At 43.3% G+C, this 22,121-nt stretch overlaps 1 protein-coding gene across 2 annotated transcripts in view; it reads left to right on the forward strand.

Annotated features, from left to right (window-relative positions):
* The window catches only part of KCNH1 (potassium voltage-gated channel subfamily H member 1), a 351,315-nt gene that overhangs the window by 183,465 nt on the left and 145,729 nt on the right, over positions 1-22,121 (forward strand). The window lies entirely within an intron of this gene.

The raw sequence follows: 22,121 nt of genomic DNA on the forward strand, positions 1-22,121 counted from the left end.
TCAAGCTGTAAACTTCAAGTGGGAACATTGTGTCACACGTAAATTATACCTCGATAAAGTTGTTTTTAAAAAATTAGCACCATCTAGTTGCTTTTCAGTCTACCTCTGCCACACAACCCAGATGCCAGGCTGAAGCAGAGCACCTGTGGGAGGTTCATTTCATTCTTGACATTGCCTAGGTTTTCTATGAAATTTTATACGTATGTCTGTATATGTGTACATATTACGTATGTGCAGAGATATACAAGATTAGACATACACGTAGGTATATATACTTTATTGAAATAGAGCTCACATATACACAACGTACACATTTAAATTTTACAGTTCAGTGGTTTTTAGTATATTCCCTGAGTTGTGAAACCATCTCCACTGTCAATTTTAGAACATTTTCATAATCACAAAAAGAAACCCTGAACCAATTTGCAGTCACCTCCTATTTCTCCCCACATCCCTTAGCCGTAAGTAGATTAAGAGCACTACCACTAGTATACTATCACTCTATGTATGCTTAGATTTGCCTCTTCTGGATGTTTCATATGAATTAAATCATATAATATGTGGCTTTTTTACTTGTTTGAATTAGAAGAATAATATTTTCAAAGTTCATCTATATTATAGCATGTCTCAGTACTTCATTTCTTTTTACTGCTGAATAATATTCCATTATATGGATATACCATGTCTTATTTATCCATTATTGACGGACATACAAGTCATTTCTACTTTTTTGGCTCTTATGAATAATGTTATGAACATTCATGTGCAAGTTTTTGAATGGACATGTTACCATTTCTCTTGGGTATCTACCTAGGAGTGAAATTGCTCGGTCATGTGGTAACTCTATATTTAACATTTTGAGGAACTGCCAAACTGTTTCCCAAAGGATTTGCACCATTTTATGCTCCTACCAGCGGTTTACAAGGGTTCCAGTGTTTCCACATCATCACCAACACTTGTCTTTTTGGTTATCACCTTGTGGTGTGAAGTGGTGTATCTCATCGTGGTTTTGATTTGCATTTCCCTGATGACCAATGATGCTGAGCAACTTTTTATGTGCTCATTGACCGTCTATATATCTTTGGAGAAATGTCTAAACATTTCTTTTGCCCGTTTTATAATTAAGTTGTCTTTTTATTACTGAGTTTTAAAAGTTCTTTATAGTCTGGATACAAATCCCTTATCAGATACACGATTTACAAATATTTTCTTCCATTCTGTGGTTGTATTTTCACTTGTTTGATGGTATTTTTTGCAACACAAAAGTTTTTTTTTCATATAATCCAATTTACTTTGTTTCTTGTGCTTTTGATGGCATAATTAAGAAGGCTTTGCCTAACCCAAGACCATAAAGATATACTCCTATATATTTTTTTAGCTCTTGTAATTAGGTTTCTGATCCATTTTGAGTAATGGTATGAGGAAAGGGCTTAACTTCATTCTTTTGTATGTGGATATCCAGTAGTCCTAGCACTGTTTGTTGAAAATACAGTTCTTTCCCCCATTGAATTTTATTGGTATAAATGCATTAAAAAAAACCAAACCTGGCCTTTATCATTCTTTTTGATTCATATTTAGCCTATCCATCCATCATCTGCCCGAGAGGGAGAATAACAATGAGAATCAAAATGGGAATTCTCCCATCTCATTGGATTATGCTGTGCCCCACAATCTAGATTAAATTTCAAAACAAAACTATCTATCTTAAGAGGTTAGGGAAAAGTAAGAGAGGGGCCTTGCTCCACTTTGAAAAACAGATTTTGAGCTGTGCCTTTCTTTTCCCACTCTGGAAAATGTGATGGGGGCGGAGGGGACTAGGAAGGGACCAGCAGAGCAGCCCATACGCATAGCTTCCATCCCATCTGGAGATAGACCATTTTTCCAAATCTTTCCTTATTACATAAAATGCATTTATCAGCAAGAGGAATAGCATTTATGAGTTACAAGGCTTAACTATGGCATTGTGTGTACGCTGTGAATATTGAGGCATTAAATGAACAATTTTTGATGGATAAAAGGCTGCCTTTTTGAAAAAACTTTGTCCCCACCACCCTAGGACCCAAGATCATTTTGTTTGCCGCACAACATACTGGAAAGATTAGCAGCTTTGAGTTCGAGTAAGTTGTTAACAGATTTAGATCTGGACTTGATACTATTTCTGTGCTTAAAAATTGCATGACCTTGGGCAAGTGATCTGAAGTCTTTGAGTTCGGTTTCGAGTACAAAATGGGATAATAAACTACCTTGCAGTATTATTGTGAAGACTAAATTAACAAGCTGCCATATGAAAATACTTGGTCCAGAGCTGGCACATACAACCTTACAGTGGGAGAGTATATGCCCAGGAGCCTGCTCGGTAAAAAGCATGTGCTCAATGGATGCACTGATAGGCTCACCACGTAAATCAGACCAGGCCTCTCTGGCCCTCGGCAGCTCCAAACTTACAAGTTTCCTTTTCAGAAGCTCTTCATGGAGTCAAGGAAGTTCTCTTGGCCATTTTTTACTTGTGTAGGAAATAAGTCATGCCAGCTGCTCCCTTTGTGAATCTTCCCACTGAAGTCCTCACAGCCTAATGCAACATGCATGCCCTGAGATTCCTTCTCCCGCCTATGAGAACAGGGTAGATTCCAGTTACCATTTGGTTTTCTTGCCCATTGGCTCCTGGGAATCCTTGTGGAGGAAGGGGGCACTCCTATCAGGTTATATGTTTTTGAGGTTCGGCCCATCGGCCATGAGCAGAAGCCTCCCAGGTTGGGATAAGGACCTCTCCTCCGTGTTCCCTGGGTGTTTCTTTCATGTTGTACTGTCCACATGAGCAAGGAGTGGGTCTTATTTCTACTCGTATGCCCAATGCCTAGCATGGTACCTGTCCCATAAATGGGTGCCCATGGATGTTATTTTGAGTACAGCATGAAGAAACACTCATCAATCCTGTCTCTATTGGAAAAATATCCAGGCAAACCTTGATCAGAGGCTCAACTGTCTGGACGGTATGGCTTGATTTCATCCAAAGGTCTGGCCTCATGGATAAGCAAAACAGGCATCCATCCTCCTGGTGTGATTTCTGGACTGCTGATAAGGTCTCAGGCCCCTCACTTGTTCCTCTTTTCTGCTTCTACATGCTAGAAATTCTTCTAATAGAAGTAAAGCCTTTCATTATGCATAATATTAAATGTAGTTATTGGTGTGAATGGTTAGCTGTTGACCCAAATGTGCTGTAAACCAGAGCTTCCCGTATGCTAATATACATACAGACCACCCGGGGATCTTGTTGACGTGAAGCTCCTGGCTCTGCATTCTTACACCGTCCCGGGTGGTGCCTCTGCTCCTGGCCTCTGGACCATACTTTGAATGGCAGCCTCTGTTATGGGCTGACCTGTGTCCCCTTAAAGGTCATATGTTGAATCCCAACACCTAGGATTTCAGATGTCACTGTATTTGGAGACAAAATCTTTAAGGAGATAATGAATTAAAGTGAGGTCATTCAGGTGGGCTCTAATCTAATATGGCGGGTTTCCTTACAAGAAGAGGAAATTAGGGCACAGACCCACACAGAGGGACAACCCTGTGGAGACACGTGTTGTTCCATCTACAAGCCAAGAAAAGAGGCCTCAGGAGAGACCAAACCTGCGAACACCTTGATCTCAGAGCTCTAACCCCCAGACCTGCAAAGAAATAAAGGCTCGTTGTTTAACCCCCCCTGCGTGTGGTACTTTGTTATGGCGGGCCTAGCAACAGAATCCAGGCTCTCAGCCAGGGTTTCTCAGCTGAGAGTGCATCCAAATGATCTATGATGTGTCGCTTAGATTTAAGACCTTCATTATTAGATGTACTGGACGAGCACCTCCAGAGTGACCACGAGCCATGAGTACGAGAACTTAGTGAAAAGACCCACCCAGGATTCTGATGTGCTCTCCTGAGTAAGAACAACCCAAAGACCAGTTTCTTTTAGTGGGATGTTCCAGCAGGGGGTTGGGTGAGGGGTGACCATCTTTAACAGAGAGAAGTTAGAATTCTATAGTGATTCAACAAGAGGATGACTTGCGCCCATGGCTGGCAGAGTCGGGGAAGGAGGAACAGGCCAGGCAAAGATCCTTGCCTCTCTCTGTGTTCTGTGACTTCATGTTTCAGCCTGCTTGGCTTTTTCTCATCACCTCATCCCCGAGGGAGGCTTCTGCAGGGGTCAGTGGGGAGAGCAGGGCTGGGATGGAGGATAGGCAGCATAGTTCTTCCCTCAACATCCATTCAAAGAACAAAGAAGCAACAGGCATTCAGTTCCTTCAAAAGGGTGTTTCTGGCTCTCCTAGAGAAATAGGGGTAGGGATCACTCCAATTGGGCTCGGTTTGTGCAAGGTACATGAAACACCCCTCACAGCAAATCTCTCTCTCTCTCAAGAGTGCTTGGTACTCATGCTAAGAATGAGTTCAATGAAAAATTTTGATTCTAGCTAAATATGGAAAATAGGGTTTTTAGATGGCAGCTACCCAAAGGGTTTGACACTCTTGCTCCATAACAAAGCTCAGCTAAGAACTCAAGATTCAGTAAGGAAGGGGGCGCCTGGGTGGCTCAGTCGTTAAGCGTCTGCCTTCGGCTCAGGGCGTGATCCTGGAGTTCTGGGATCGAGCCCCATGTTGGGCTCTTCCGCTGGGAGCCTGCTTCTTTCTCTCCCACTCCTCCTCCTTGTGTTCCCTCTCTCACTGGCTGTCTATCTCTCTGTCAAATGAATAAATAAAATCTTAAAAAAAAAGATTCAGTAAGGAGGAAGATTTGAAAGGGTCTTGATGATGAGGGTAAAAAGATGCCTTCAGAACATTAGCACCATTGCCTGGAGCATGAGATCACCTGCCAAGAAATCGCAGTCAAGAGTAAGTTAATTGCTTGATTTTTTTTTTAAAAGCTTGTGAACTTATTCTTTGAAAATAAATGAGCTATCTAACTACAGTTCAAGTACTGGCAGGTGGAATGAATCATGGAGGGAGAAAGTGCTAAGGGGAAAAGTAGATTGCAGCAGAGCCCAGTGCCTTAGACCACGTGTGAAAGCATTGCCAGCATTTCCTGCTGAGTCACGAGGCTCTGATACAGAAGAACAGCAGGTAGGTACGGAGGGCCGGGTCCCTGAATAAGCCCATAAGGGTCACTGAGACTGGACTTGCTCTCCATGTGCCAACGGAGCAGCTCTCAGCTCTCTGGCTAAACAGTATTCTTGATACTCTTACCTGCTCTCTGTCTTACGTTTAGTTCCCAGTCTACAGAGGGAGAATATGGTCAAGGTCATACCCTTAAAAATCGGCAGACATCCAGCAACCGGGCTTACTTCTTCTCCCCAGTTGCTACCTGTAGCCACGGCCGCAGTGCTCACACCTTTGGTGGAGCCGTTGGCCACCACGGGGGAGGTATTATTTTTTGGGAAAAACGGACTCTGCTTTGAAGCTCACGGAAGATAGTGAGAGGTTTGAGAAAAAGTGAGTTCACATTTCTTTTCTTGTAAAATCTTTGTTTCAAACATCGTGTGAGAAAGTCAGAGTCCTGGTCACTTTGCTGCAATTTCTATCCCTCCTTACTGTGACTCCTTCCTCTGGTTCAGTGGGTGCCTTGGCCCTTGGCTGGTGATGTCCCTGGCCTGGGCTGTGGACCAGTTTGAGGTGGATAAAGCTTTAGAGGATGCTCTGGAGAGGAGACTTCCGGAACTTCCCCACATTGATACTTTCACCCTTCTCCTTCATCACTAGACATTTGTATCAAGTGGGGTCGGGTCAGAATGAATAAGGAACTAAGGATATACTGTATGGTGACTAACATAACAAAATAAAAATTATTAAAAGAAAAAAAAAGAATGAATAAGGAGGGCATCCTTTTCAAGAGAAAGAAATTGCAAAGGGGAAGCTGAAGGGTGAGCCCCAGGCATTTTTAGCATTAGCTAAAAATCTCCTAGGGGTTGTCATGATATTAAAGCCACAGCTAAGGACAATTGCTTGATTCCCCGGGCTCATACTTATTAAGGCTCATGTAGGTGCGTCTTACCCCTTGATGGTCCGCCCCAGGTGGATGATGTACTTAGTTGTCACTGGTTGTGCTGGTGGACAGCCACCAGTTGACAGCCTGGTCTCCAGGCCTCTCTGACAAAAGCTCTGCCATCTTCCTTTTCAATCTGCAGTGGTTGTGGATTGTCTAGGTCGCTTTCCTTTTCATTGTTTTTGACTGTCCTGGAATCCAGCACTGACCATTCTTCCCTCCTCTTGGACTGGCTGAATTGTCTGAGGCAAATTGTTCTCTGAGCCTTGATGTCTTCATTTTTAAATGGAGGGGCTCTTCCTTCCATTTTCGTTATTCTGTGAAATGAAGGAAAACCTTTCTCATTATGACTTGATAGTAAAATGAGATTAGGAGATTAGGAGAATCCATTATTATATTGTATAAAATAAAATTGTGGATTTTAAATTAATGTGTAGATTCCACATAAAAAGGCTCCTCTGTTCTAATAATTGATCATTTGCTGAATTTTTCCTACTTCACATAGAGTCATAAAAATGTGAGGCAACATGTTTCCGGAATAAAGTGATTTTTGATCCTTGGTTATTTTATCTATATGATAAAACTTATCAAGAACGTCAAACACATTATATCAATAGGTAAGACTTGGTCTAATTTTTTAACTAGAGAAGCCCTTTTATTTCCAGGGATATTAAAACGTGGCCTGATTCAGGCTCGTCAGTCTCCTAGTAAAAGGATTGAAATGCTAGACAAAGCATTCACAGGAGGCAGAAGACAGCGGGGCTGACTTTCACCAGGATGGTTGGGTCTATACGCAGAATTTAGACAAGGGTATTGATCTGAAAGACAGGAAAAGCAAACAGTGGGTTCATCTGGAAAAACCCAAGAAATCCCCCCCAAATTGTGTTTCTGTGACGCGGGACTAGGGTAGTGGTAGCCTTTTCAGCTCTTAAAGGCAAATACTTCTCTGTGTAGTTCTGTCTGGTTAGGCTGAGTCTGGGCTCTGCGGACACCCTGGTCCCTGGTGCCCTTGACCACCCAGGAGACCTTGGTCTTCTTGTTCTGTAGACTCCTGTAGGACAGAGTCCCCTGGGGGATTTGAGGTCCATTGGAGGATTTCTGACACTGGTGGGCTCAGCAGAGTAGGTCTCTCAAGGCAAGCTCCAGCTCTCTCTGTTCATCCTCTGTCTTGGTGGCCAGGCCTCTGGGGAGCAGTCCAGCCAGCAAGGGCTTTGCCACATCCCGCACTTGGACCCCCTTCCAAACTTGCATTTTGTTCTGTGCCTATTCTCCATACAGAAGGCTAGGGCCTTTCTTTAGACGTGATCTCTTTTAGGCCACAGAGGCCCTGGTGGCTACATGTTGTCTCTGTCTGGCAGAAAAGGAAACAGACTCAGCGTGGGACAAACGTTCATGTGGCCAGTGAGCAGGGGAGTCAGGGGTCCATCTAGCTCTGTTTCAGTCCAAACTTTCTATTGTAACTGAGGGACATTATCTGGCCAAAGGCACATCTTAGTGGTATTTAATCCTGCTCTTTCAATGGCCCTGCATTTATGCCTGATTGGCGCTTAGAAAGCCACTGAATGATGGAAATGTTGGAACCAGAGAAAGAAGAGAAGACGTGATCCCCAAAAGAGAACACATCACTCAGATGAGATGTGGTTGTGAAACCTTTTTTTTTTTTTAAACAGAAACAAATGGTGTAGTTGTGCCTGGAATGTTCAAAATTGCTTTGGACCGTGTGGGTCTTTTTAATGGGACACCTGAGAAATTCCAGCATTTTTTTCTTGATGTGTGAGGCTAGTGTTTATTTATGAAAGAAAGGGAACCATGAAATAATGTTGACCTTGCAGGACATTTGTAGCTGTGGAAACATTTGTTGTCTCCCTTGGGCTGAGGATGTTTGCCTGAGTTGCTTTTAAATAGTGCGTCCTTCCTTTGGGTGGATGAGACCGGTGGTGAGAATTCTAAGGGTAGAATTCCCTTCCCACAAGGGTTCTGTTAATTTTGTGGTTCCTGAAAGACGAGGGACTCTCTTAGATTTTTTTTTTCTTTCCTTAGCAGTTTGTGGACTAGAATCATTGAAATAGAAGGGGTCTTAGCAATCACTTCGCTTGGAAATGAAAATGGACCCTACCAGCTAAACAAAGCATTTGTGTGGAGCCCGTGTTAACTGCGGGCCTACTGTGTGCTCAGTGCAATACCTCCCTAGATGGGCTCTTCTCCAGCTTCTGTCTCGCAGTCTCCTCTTGCTCCCCAGGTCCCAGCTCCAAACATCTGAGCTTTTTTGAGTTCTCAAAGCATGCTGAGGCCTTCTTTCCCTCTGGGCCTTTGGCTGTGATATTCCTTTGGCCTGTAATTCCCCTTTTCCAGTTTCCTGAGCTGGCTTTTCCTCATGCCTCATACATACCTCCCGTTAGAGATGCTTTCTTTACTCCCCAGCTGGAAGAAAGTCCGCCCCCCATCCCATCTTCCTTTCTTCCAAAACATACTGTTTTTATCCTCTGAACACTTTCAGATTTGTAATTATGTATTTGTTTGCTTACTGATTTAGTTTCTTTCTCCCCTACCTGTCTTTAACCTGCGTGAGGGCAAAGGCCAAGTTCGTTCACCAGGATATCCTCACCATTTAGCATGCTTCCTCGCACGTGGCAGGCAGGCACTCAATAGAACACTTACTGATTTGGGAGTGGCTATTATAATTCCCAGTCGGTGCAACTGAAGGGCAGGGAGGTGAAGTGACTTTTCAGAGTCACCCACCTAGTAAGTGTCAGAGCTAGGACTCTCTTCTTGTTCCTTATTCTCAACTCCAGTGCTCACTTCACTTTACAGTTCAGTGTGACTTTTATTTAGAAATGTAGCTTTCTTGCTTCGTTATTGTGCTGATAGAAACAGACTCTTTTAGCCATTACAGTTTGTCCTAGTTCGGGATTAGAGAAAGTGCTGGACGAGGTACTTGCATACATCAGACTGAGACGACGGAGTATCTTCCATTAAATGGAAGCTCCTTGGGCTCAAGAGTCACCACTGTCCAAAGGCTGGCAGCCCTGTGACCAGAGAAAGGTCTGGATTGACTCCTTTTTCTGTGTCCCAGAGCAGAGAGCACATGGCTTTGTCTTACGGGAATGCATAGGCCAGGAAGGCTGATTTTGAATAGCCCTCTATGTGAGTAAGAAGGTTGATTTGGTGGGTGTTGGAGGCAGAAAGCTGCCTCTCTCTTACTGGTCTGAAATGACCTGTTTGTACAAGAAAGGAGAAACACTGGGGACATGGCTATTGGAGGCCAGTGTTCTCTACAGAGATGGAAGAGACCTCTGGAACAACTTCTAGAAAGTGGGCTTTTGATCTGCCCCTGGATGCTGACAAGCAGAGCCCATTTTCTCTTTCCTTCCATGAAAGGCTGTTGTTGTGGTTTTGACTCATTGTAAATCACTGATATTAGAGTGGCATTGTTCTGCCTCTTGGCTTGTTGTTGGGGCTGCTGCGTCAGGCCTGAGCTGGTGCCCTGAAATCCCTCAGGAGTCCCTGCTTTGCCAAGGCCGAGCTAGCAGAGCTATAGGGGAGGCGATATGCCTGCCCATCTCTGGATCCTACTTTGGATTCAGCAGTTTATCTCTGGGTTCTGCATTCAACACTGATCCAAATGCTTTTAGATACAAATAGATGACCTGCTTTGCCCCCTTGCTGCTAATGTCTTCCTTGATTTCTCTTCCTTTTCTGAAAGGCCTTCTTCCTGGGATGGGCACTTCAACAAATACTTTGCTTTTTTTCTTCTCACATGTGTTCAGCTTCCTTCCTCAACTGCAGGGAATACTCCCGGGGAGGACTCCTAAGTCTCAGCATGCTCTTCCTTCTAGACCACGCACTGCTCCACAGAGACTTTGACTTGAATCACAGGCAGTGACAGCAGGAAAGGACTTGGTGATCATCTCAGGGGGTTTCCATCTTGCGGTACATGGAGCCCTAGGGTCTTTGGCAAGGGGGAGGAAGGTGCAGGGCAGATGGGGCTCCCTTTCCTTTCCATCCTATCAGCCATTCTTTACCTGTTTTACATACTGAACTCTATCTAAAATGTTGCTTGATCAAAGGACTCATGACTTAAAACCATGGTTTGAGGAACTGTGTTCTAGTTCAAATCCTCCCAGAGAGGCAGTGGTGATCAGAATGAATCCTCAGAGAAGTTCTTCACCTAAATGGAGTTGTCAAGCTTTCAGCAGATGCCATGTTATTTTTAATTCTAATTGTTATATATTAATTCTGAACTGTATCCATGTAGTAGAATGTTTGTAGAATTCTGTACAAGTATAGGTATATTTTAATATATACATATATTTTAAGATGTGCACAAAATACACATGCATATGTATATATATGTATAAGACAGGGCTCCAGTGCTCACATCTCTAAAGAAGCAGTTGGTATTCTCCCATCTGGAAGTAATCTTGCATTGCCTTTTAACATGCTACTTGAACATTTTTTTCCTCTTAATTTCCCTCTGCCTTGAATTGTAATGGCTTGTGTTCATTTTTCTCCCCTATAAACTCTAAGTTCTTTCAGGTTTGAAACTCTGAACTGTTTATCTTTGTAATCTCTGTAACACGTAGCCATGTGCTCTGCACATGCAATGAAGTATTCAGTACTTTATAGTATAGTACTTTATTATGAAGTCAGAATTTCCTGCTTGGGCCTCTTAAGGACCTAATTAACTTTTCATAGAGAAAAAAATGCCACACGGCTATGGACTGTACCCTGGCCATCTACCTCACAGATGTATGCTGTTATTCACAAGGTGGGGCAGAGAAGATGGCCCTGACTACTCCATGCAAATTAATTTCCATCACTGCAAAAACAACTCTAGCTGTGGGGCTTATTATAGGAGGCCAAGAATGTTAGTGTTATAAGGGAATTCGTGGAAGTGGGTGTGATGGTTAATTTTAAGGCATCAAATTTATGTATCAATTTGAATGGGCCACTGGGTGGCCATGTATTTGGTCAGACGACTTTCTAGGTGTGCCTGTGGGGGTGACTTTGGTTGAAATTAACCTTGGAATCAGTATACTGAGAAAGGAGATTGCCCTCCTTGGTGTGGATGGCCTAAATAGAACAAAAAGGGACTCTTCCATGAGTAAGGACTTGTTCTCTGTGTATTGAGCTGGGCCATTGGTCTTCGTCCCTCCCACCCTTGGTCTTTTCTTGCCTTTGGACTATAATTGAAAAAATTGGCTCTCCATAGGTCTTGAGCTCGCCAGCTTTCATAGTGGAAATTATACGGTTGGCTCTTCTTGTTCTTAGGCCTTCAGACTCAGACTGAACTACATATTGACTCTCCACGGTCTGACTGCAGATCTTGGGACTTCTCAGCCTCCATAATTGTGTGAGCTAATTGGAACCTCTTCGTTCCATTTCTCTTGAGAATCCTGATCTGTACAGATTTTGGTACTAAGGAATGGGGTCTTGCCATAACAAGTCTAAAAATTTAGAAGTGGCTTTGGAACCAAATGGAAGCTGGAAGAGTTTTGAGGTGCTTGTTAGCAATATGGATGTTAAGGGCATTTTTGGTGAGGTCTCAGATGGAAATGAGAAACACATTATTCGAAATTGGAAAAAAATTGCTATAAATGGTAACAACTTAACTGAACTGTGTTCTAGTGTTTTGTGGAAGTTAGAACTTCCCAGCAATGACATTGGATATTTAGCTGAGGAGATTCTTAAGCAAAGCATTGAAGAAGCGGCTTCGTTCCTCCTGCCTGCTTATAGCAAAATGCAAAAGGAGAGAGATGAGGTAAAGAAGAAATTGTTATGCTAAAAGGAACAGAACATGACGATTTGGAAAATGCTCAGCCTATCCGGACTGCAAACAATGAGATAGTATGTTCTAAGTAGAACATCAAGGGTGTGGCTGAACTCTCACTCAGTAAAGGATTTGTGGGATTATACGAACAGAAACACTGCCAGTTTGAACCAATGGGAACGGAGATGGGGCAAAATGATGGAAGGCTATTGGACTTCTTAGATTTGACAGGATGAGAGAGCTATTTGATAGCAAAGATGTGCTGTTCTTCAGGAAGAGGGAAATGACCCCAAAGTCAATTCAGAGATCCTCAGCGCCACCACCTGAGTTTTACCGGCCCAGATAGCCTCTGCCTGAAACCTTGGGGGTAGGATCGCCCTGCAGAACCGTGGTGGTGGGACCCCAGCTTGTCAAAGCCTCAGGGGTGGGAACGCCATCTAGACCTGTGAAGTTGACACTGCCGTCTCAGTGAGCCTAGGGGCAGAGTATGGAACCAAAGAGGTGCTAGGTTGTGTACCTACCTGATGTTTAGGTAAAACTTTGGACTTAAGACTTTAGAGTTGATGCTGGAATGAGTTAAGACTTTAGGGACTTTGGGGATGGAATTAATGCATGCAAGAAGGCCATGAATTTTGGGGGGCTGGAGATGGAATGCTATGGACTTAATTGCATCCTTCTGAAATTCATATGTTGAAATCCTAACCTCCAGTGTGACTGTATTTGGGGATTGGGCTTTTAGGAAGCAACGGCAGTTAAATGAGGTCATAAGGATGGGATCCTAATATGATATGGATTGGTGGCCTTATAAAAAGGCCAATCTCTTGCCCTCTCTCTCCACATGCATGAACTGAGGAAAGGCCATGTAAGCACACAGTAAGAAGGTAGCCATCTGCAAGCTGGGGCGAGAGATCTCTCCAGAAACGGAAGTTGCTGGACTTTGATCTTGGACTTTTCAACTTTGCAACAATTGTGAGAAAATTAATTTCTGTTGTTTAATCCATCTAATCTTTGGTATTTGTTTTCACAACCTGAGCTGACTAATATGGTGGGATGACTAGAGATCACTCTTGCATCAATGATCTAGGACCTGGGTGGTTAATATGGGCTATTGAGTCTTGACAGAACTCAACTCAAATTCTTATCATATTGAACTGAACTTATTAAGACAGGGGTCAAGTGAAAGCAGCCATATGACCAACCGGCCAGTGAGAGAGACATGAGCCTTGGAATATTTGTATCATTTATGCCCCAAATTCTCTATGTCCAGTCATCTTCTAAGGTGTAAAATAATAGGCAGGAGAAATCATGCATTGAGTAATGTAACTCAACAAATATTTATTGAATGTCTACCACATATAAAGGTACCTTGCTACATCTGTGTAAAAGGTATTGAGATTCCTAAGATGTGGCCTCTGCCTTCCAAGAACCTACAGCTTTGTGGCAATCCTGCCTCAACAATTCTTAAACTCATAGGTGGACATTATCAACTTTTAATATACTTCAGGTAGAGATTACCCATCAATCGTAACTGTTGTTCGCCTTCAAGGACAGTTGCCTTCCAGAATCCAGCCCAGCCTATTATTGCTTCTTCCACTCTTCATCCCTGTCCTGTACTGTAAGATCTCGGGGAATCGCTACTTTCCATCTTGCTTTGTTCCTGGTCATCTTAATCACCAGGCAGATGCTAAAAAACTTCTAAAAAATGGAAAAAGGAGGGATAGGTTCATGGGTTACAAGACTATTGCATGAAACCTGACATAATTTAGGTCCCTGTGGGAGACATTAAAAGATGAAATTTAAGCTTAAGTATATTACAATTTCCTGATAGGCACTAATAATCATAATGAAACTTCACTTCTAATCAGTGATTACAGTTTGCAGTGGGAGTGCCTTGACCCTACCTAATGGAGACATTCATTGTGCTTCTTTGCTCTTGCCTACATTTGCTCATTGGCTGTGACATGAAAAATAGGCCATTTTAGATTTTGGATTGAGTGTTACTCTGCACATAAATGATGAGATTTCATCATTTTGCTTGGAAATCTAGTGCCTATCGTATACAGGGATTTCGAGGGGCAGGTTTATCTTTTGACTTTCCCATGTAAAAGTATGGAAATGACGTGCCTTTTTTTAAAAGATTTTATTTTTTTAAGTACTCTCTACACCCAATGTGGGGCTCAGACTTACAATCCCAAGATCAAGAGTCACATGGTCCACTGACTGAGCCAGCCATGTGCCCCAGAACTTGCCTTTCTTGTTGACAACTGTCTTTGCCTTTCTTCCATAGTGGAAAAGGCTGTCATTTTTAAATTTGTAGGAAAATTGGACATTTGTGGGTTAATTGGCAATATTTGCATGCTATAATTAGTTTCATTATGCTTCAATTATATTAATTAAACTCTTGTCCTGGAGAGGACATTTTTCTTCCCTGCATCCCTCCAAATGTGCATCTGGAAGCTGCTTCCCTGTGGTTTTGTGAGCACATGAGGCAGCGTCCGTGTTTTTTCATCCTTATATTCCCCAGTACAGTATAAATGTTTGTTGAATTGAATCAACATGTAGAGACATAGTTTGGAAAATCAATGCTGGTAACTCCAGTGGCTTTTAAACTCACTCTCCATGTTCTCCAGTGCCTAAATTTGCTAGTCTACACACATGCTTTGTAAGTCTTCCCATCCCCACGTATTTTATGAATTAGCATAATCAACAAGACAACAATCTATATGCCAGGTGAGAGCTGGGAGAAAGGAGGAGTTTTGTGTTTCAAGGCCAATTTTATGCTAGGAACGGACTTGGGAGCTTTCACATACATTGTCTTATTTTATCAAAGTGTTTTTTCCCTTGGCGCAGCGGGTTGATTTAACAAAAAGCCAGGTGAAGCAAAAAAAGAAATTGCACCTTGGCTTGCTGGAAATCCCTAAAGGCATCAGATACTGCTGAAGGGGTTGATAAAAATGGGTTTAACAGAAGTCCTGCTTTGTGGTCTCATCACTAAATCATTACCTGTTGGGAAAACAATTTTCTAGATGATATACTTGCAGTAAGCCATACTGAACTACCAAATCCTTATTATTCCTTACTTACTCTAAGTCAATTGCTATTCACCCAGCCAAGGTAGCTGGTTCTGAAGCAGAGCTGTATGTGAAGAAGAAGTGAGAGGCAAGTTGCCTCCTTAATGTGTCTTGCTTTTAAAGGGGAATAAAATATGGGGTGCCTGGGTGGCTCGGTCATTTAAGCGACTGGCTCTCGATCTCAGCCCAGGTCTTGATCTCAGGGTCATGAGTTCAGGCTCTGCCTTGGGCTTTACACAGGGTGTGAAGCCTACTTAAAAAGAAGGAAAAAAAAGAGAGAAAAAAGTGACATTGTAGTAAATGTGCTCCTAAAACAAAATGTGATAATAGATGGTGAACAATTGCCTTCCATCCCTGATAGAAAATGTGAATATTAATGCAGTGCTCTTTCAGACACATACGTGCATTAAATGAATGTGATCTTGTGACTCTCTGGTAAACACCGTCGGTTGGTTATTTTCAATTAGCCGTGGCCTCCCCAGGACTACCTTAGTGTGGGCCAAGATATAAGAACACATAGAGGTCAAATGATATCCACTTAACGGGTAGTTCATCCCCAGTATGTCAGGTGCTGGGAGACTTTATTGCAGACACGTATGAATTCCAACCCAAAGATTGGCTGATAACAGTTACCCAAGCGGAGTTACAGAATAGAAAGGTCAGTGTTCAGCAAGAACGGGGGGAGCATAAACATTTGTCAAATGGCTAGCTTGGTCTCTCCACCTTCTAAAGAGGTAAGCATATTAGTGGTTGGTTTCCTAATACATTATACAACAGGATGCTCTAGGGGGTCCATTTCCTGACGGTGATTGCTCCGCACGTGGAGCACTGAGCACTGTTAGCCCCATTAAGGGTCCATCAGAATCGTCCAGTGGTCTAGAAATGCCACTCACGTATTTCTTGCAAGCACATTAATTCAGCCGGAGTAGAAGCCGAGCGTTGCCCAAGACACTGTTACATCATCCCTTTTTCTCTCTTCCTCCAAGAGCTCTTCCTACCTTCTCAGGTCTGGTAGGTAGGTCCATATTGGATGATTTTGAATATTCTGCAGGCTACATTCCTTATTTGTTTCCTTATGGCATTTTAGAGGAAAAACTACTTTCTCCTTAACTCTGGCTTGTTGACTTGTGAACACATGTAATGAATGAGGGGATGTGGATGGTAGGGCAATCATCCCCAGCTGGGAAACAGCAGCTCCTTGGGGTTCTGGTAATCTGTCAGAGTTGTCAACCTCATCGTCACTGAGGGTTTTTTCATCTTGTCTTATTGAAATGCCAGGTATTTTGTCACCTAAAATCTGAAAATAGTAACACCACACAAGGGTGGTATGAGTAGTAAATATCGTGATTAGAGGTGCTAGGCCTGCGCCCCACACCTTAGTAACCACTCAGTAAGTGTTAGTCGAATTCGAATTCCCTCCACCATCCCTGAAGGATCACCTCATTGAGGCATTGTACCTTCGGTTAGAGTATAACAGGTATTTTTCACCACGTCCATTTGTTAGCTCAATTCCTCGCCATCTGTGTTCTTTGTCCATCTGCCGACCTGGAAAAAATCCTCTCCTTGTCTCTCAATGATGAGTTCGGTTGTTTTTTTTTTTTTTTTTAGATAACACTCTTTATATTTTGGGCTTTATTAAGGTGGAATGCTGTAGAGTGATATTATTTCCAAGGATTACATTAGTGTCTTATCGAGATAATTAAGCTCTTATGTGTTCTCTAGGCGAGCTTCCTGGCTATGGTAGGAGAGAAAGCAACGTGCTCTCGGGCCCTTGAGCTGTTTTTGGCTAATGGAGCAAATGGGGAATCCAGAGCTGGTGGGGACAAAGCCAAAGTTGCATGTATGTTAGATTTACTGAGTAGACGCATATTGGGTCAGTGTCCCTAGCCAGCCTGCAGTAAGGGAATTAGAACACTCAGTGGGGAGAAGTTTGTTCTTTGGAGAAATTTGTTAAAGAAGGAGCTCATGTTCTATCCCATTTAAACCCTGTTTATCAGAAGTTTTCAGGATTTTCTCACATCCTGTCCTCTCACGTGTATTTCTCAATCCCAAATAGAGTGTGTGCATAGGGATTTGAAAATCCTTGTCCAAGCACCTCTTCCCCACCCCACCCCACCCCATGGTGCTTATATTCTGGTCGTATTTATAATACACTAGGGTTGCTTGCACTTGTAGATTCATTGGTTCTTAGAAAAAAAGCCTCCTGACACATACAGGGAAAAAGCCTATCGGGGGCAGTTTCCCCCATATTGAGATAAGAGAAGAGACTGTAGAAGCCTTCGGTATAACATGTTAGCAGCTACTGTTCCAACATAGATTCAGGATGCTGGATCTTCACGGCTCTGGGACCTTTTCCCTATGCCCAAGAAGGTTGGTTAGGATGTCACAGTGGGTGGTGGAAAGAAATAGGCAAGTTTCTTCTGTGGTTTTAAGAACATCTACATCTGATCTAGCTTTATAGGGGAGTAAAAGCCACCATCTCATGATTAGTTATTATTTTTCCCAGCCTGACTCATATTCTAAAAGTCAGCTTCACTGTTACTGTACTGTTAACTACATTCCCTGTTCCCTGGTGGCTCTCTTTACAGCGCAGAGGATCCCAGAAGCTTTGTCCTGGAAGAAACCAGCTGGGAGCTTCTAGTCTCTGGGTCTTATAGGGGACCTTGGAGGCTGGTCTGTTACAGTGTTAAAATGATATTGAACCACATGGCTCCCTTGTAGAAGAGGACGGTTACACGTGCATGTAACCAAACGGAGAGGAGCATAGCTGGGAGGAAGATGAGGCATAAGCTAATGACTCTCTTACATCCTTAACTGGTATTTAACAGGAAACAGCTCCATGTGTTGGCTCATTACTGACTGACCGTTTTGGGGGTCCAGATTTAGAACCATTTTTGGGGGGTTTTTGTTTGTTTGTTTTTTAAGTCGCAAGGACAGATTTTTGCAGATGCTACTTCTGTTTTGCCTGAGCTCCTTTTTATTTACTGGCCCACGTTTGCAGGACAGCTGGCCTGGTGTCCGTTTATGGGGAGAAAGGTAATGGGCCCACATAGGATTCAAAAGCACAAGTTTGTCCTCATTAGGAGAAGTGTGCTTACCAGTGGTGTAAACCGTGGCATCATTCCTCCTGATGGTTTCGGTGAGCTTGTAATTTGTTTGAGTTTTGTTATTTAAACTGTAGCAGGGAGGCCGCTGTAAGTTTAGGAGACCTAAGGGGCCTTTTGTGTCTGAAATGATAGCTCCACAGAGAACTTTGGACCATCCCCTGGCCTCTACGTCATCTCTTGAAAACAGAGCCTTAACTTGCTCTGCAACCTCTCTGGAGAAGACGCCAAACCTAACTTTGCAAAATGCTAGAAGTAAGTTCTTCCCAGTGTCTCGTCCTCCGCCCCCCTGGTGTGATGTTACCATTTCCATTTCGGCCTCTCCTGATGGGGTGCAGGGGAGAACCTCATCACCCCTGAGTGTTCCTCCCGCTTTGCCCGGGGCATGTATGCAAACGGGAGAGGGAAACAGCCCCAGCCCGGTCTGGTTTTCAAGGTTTGGTGTTGTTGTTTTTTTTGCCCCCCTTTCCTTTCTTTTCACTTGTCCTTTATAATATATTTTCTTTTCCTGGTCCTTCGTTTACCTCTCTCAAAGACTGGAAATGCTCAGGAGAACACCTGCTTAGTGTTTCATTTCTTATTTTTTGTTTTTGATCTCGGCTGCTTTTTGTGAAAGGAAAGCCCCAGAACCACTAACTAAGGTGTATACATTGCCTTGACGGAAAGAAAAGTGCCCCGATGCACTTAGTGCTCAGAGGAGAGATGTCTCCTCTATGACCCATGTTGTCACAGACGGAGAAAAATAAATAGGTCTTCAGATATTTCCTGGAGAAACTTGTCAGCAGACATCAGAACACACATGCGCACACACACACACACACCCCTCACTCTCCCAGTCTGGTTAGCTTCTTCACGGGTGCTGGGGCCTCTCCTTTATTCTAGGTAGACCCTCCTTTAGACAGGCTGTCAAGCGATTCTTCATCTGCACCGGGAATGTCAGAAGCCGGCCTCCAAGTGTCAAGGCAATTCCTTCCGCTACGAATACAAAATATTTCCTTTGAAGTCTATCTTCGGAGTTTTAAAAGATACCGGAATGTTTCTAAATGAAATTAAGTAGGATATTACTTTAAAATGGGAGTCTAATTTGACATAAAGTTATTCTCTTATAGCTCTCAAGGGACTTCCCCTGCTGTCAACCTAAAAAGACTTCTGAAAATGCTATTTTATTTTTCAGATCACAGACATTTGCTTAGCTCTTTACGAAGCATTTTCAAAAAGCAGTAACAGCATCAACAGCAGTATTCGGCGTTTACTAATTGCTGATGACATGAAGGATGCTGTCCTCAGTGTTTTCCAGGCACTAACTCATTTAATCCTCTCCATAACTGTACTGATGACATGCTGTGTTGTCCCCATTTTCAGGTGTGGAAACTGAGTCATCAAGGGGCTAAATCACTTTCCCTGAATCACATAGCCAGTAAAGGCTAAGGCGAAGGATTCCTTTCTAGGAATGGCTGATTCCAAGGTTCTTGAACTTGCCTCTATCGTGTGTGGCCTCTTAATCATCAGTGTCATATGAGAATCCTGAGTTTCAGAGCAATTAAGTGACTTGATTCACCTGAAGTGACAGAATAAAATTTAACTTTTTTTTCCATTTCCTTTTATTGGTTTCCCCCTCTTACGTCATGGGGTTCTAAGTCAATATTTTAGTGAATCAAAAGCATTCATTGAGCCGCTGTTGTGTTCCAGGTGCTGAGGAAACCTTTGATGATACAAAGGTAATGAACATCTCCTCTTAAGAATTCACAATCTGAGGGGCGCCTGGGTGGCACAGCGGTTAAGCGTCTGCCTTCGGCTCAGGGCGTGATCCCGGCGTTGTGGGATCGAGCCCCACATCAGGCTCCTCCGCTATGAGCCTGCTTCTTCCTCTCCCACTCCCCCTGCTTGTGTTCCCTCTCTCGCTGGCTGTCTCTATCTCTGTCAAATAAATAAATAAATAAAATCTTAAAAAAAAAAAGAATTCACAATCTGAGTTTGGGGAGTTATATAGATAAAAACAAAGTGACAAATGCAAGCAGTATGATTAAATGCTCTAAGAGGGCTAAGTACGAGGTGTTTGGGGGACACAGGGGATGGGTGCCTGATCCAACCTAGGGACTGTCCAGAAAAGTTTTGTAGGGGTATTGAGTCTCTAGGAATGAATGGGAGTTAGTCACATTGAGACAGGGAGATGTTCTGGACAGAGGCACACCTTGTATAAAGGCCCGGATATATTTGAGAGCACGGAGTCTTTGGGGACCGCCAAGAACTTCTGTGTGACCTTGGGTTTAGAAGAAAAGAAGCCAAAGAGATGAATGGGATTTAAATCATAAAGAACACGACAGGTCGTGGTAAGCATTGTTGACTTCTGCTGTTGGCTGGGTGTCACTGAAGGATTTTAAGCAGGTGTTGTAGAGAATGGGCTAGAATGGATGAAGTAAGCTTGGAGGCAGGGAGACGCACTTAGGAGCTTATTAGAATTGTCTAGATAAGAAATGATGAGGGTCCTGACCTCAGGCACAGGCAGTGAGTCAAGCTTTTCCTGCCTCCCCAGGATATGCTTACTTGATTTATCTGTTGCTTTCAGTAGCCAGCATGTCTGCCTGGCTGTCTGTGTCACCACCACACCTTCATCCCTTGTCTTTGTACTATTTGCCTTTCTTTGTCTTCTTTTTTTTTTTTTTTTTAAGATTTTTTTTTTTTTTTTATTTGACAGAGATAGAGACAGCCAGCGAGAGAGGGAACACAAGCAGGGGGAGTGGGAGAGGAAGAAGCAGGCTCATAGCGGAGGAGCCTGATGTGGGGCTCGATCCCATAACGCCGGGATCACGCCCTGAGCCGAAGGAAGATGCTTAACCGCTGTGCCACCCAGGCGCCCCGCCTTTCTTTGTCTTCTGTACCGCGATTCACGTACTGTCTCTCCTCTGAGACCTCGGCTCCTCAGGGGAAGCGGTGTATCTTTCCTCTCTTTGTTTTCCCTGTACGAGTCCTGCGCCTGGTGCGTGTTCTTCAAGGTTAGTGTGGCTGTAGTCTAGAGTCCTTTTTGGGAAGTAGCCGGAAGAAGGGACCGTTGGAAAGGAAGGATGACGGAGGAGAATTTTTTCACGCTACCATAAATTGAGGGGTGTTGGCGGATGAGAATTTCATCTGACTCCACTTGGACTCTGCCAAAGGGCATCAGCCTTCTTCTGGGACTGAAGGTAATTTCCTGGCAGGCTTATTGTTTACTCTCATAGTGTTACACAACTTCTGTGCCATCTCATAGAAAGAGAGGAGACTTCAACACAAATAATTAGAGATAAGAATAGCATCTGTCATTCTTTTATTTTTAACCTTTATTGTTTAAATTAAGTTTTACATTTTAATTCCAGTGTAGTTAACGTACAGTGTTATGTAGTTTCAGGTGTACAATATAGTGATTCAGTGATTCCATACAGCAGTACTCAGTGCTCGTCAAGACATACGTACTGCCTCTGTCGTTCTGTTACCTCTGTTCCGAAATACGCACCTGCCCCCGCTGTAAGTGAAAGCCTGCGCTCTTCCCTATAAATTCTGTGGGAGATGGTCATTATTTCAGGGGCTTTCAAGATCTCTTTCTCCTATTAATACAAAAGCCTACATGGAAGCCCAGTATAGAAATCACATTTTTACAAAGAGCTGCCTTGTTGAAGCCAGAGCCGGTTTTGGGGTCCTAAAGCCTTGTCCAGTGGCTCTCTTTGTCATCCCATTCCTACCTTCAAATAAAGGGACTGTGAAAATCACTATTTAAGAACATCAACATTTGCCCCCTAACTATTCACTTTGCTCAGTTTCTCTTAAGTTACATGTGGCTTTTCACAGGTACTTGGTAGTTTGGTTTCTATGGGCTCAAGTGCTCTACCACTTTTTGGGCCCTAGAGTCTTCCAAGAAGAGGGGGATTGGGATCCTCTTCTGCCTATCCCCTCCTTCCGTCTCTCCCAGGTTCTTTTTCTTTTTTCTTTTTTCAAAGATTTTATTTATTTATTTGAGAGAGAAAGAGCAAGCGGGGTGGCGAGGGGCAGAGAGAGAGGGGGATAGAGAATCTCAAGCAGACTCCGAGTGCTGAGCAGGGAGCCCGATACAGGGCTCGATCTCACGACCCTGAGATCATGACCTGAGCCAAAACCGAAAGTCAGATACTTAACTGACAGAGCCACCCAGGCAC

This window comes from Ursus arctos, unplaced genomic scaffold, assembly GCF_023065955.2.
Source record: "Ursus arctos isolate Adak ecotype North America unplaced genomic scaffold, UrsArc2.0 scaffold_2, whole genome shotgun sequence".
Taxonomy (NCBI): Eukaryota; Metazoa; Chordata; class Mammalia; order Carnivora; family Ursidae; genus Ursus; species Ursus arctos.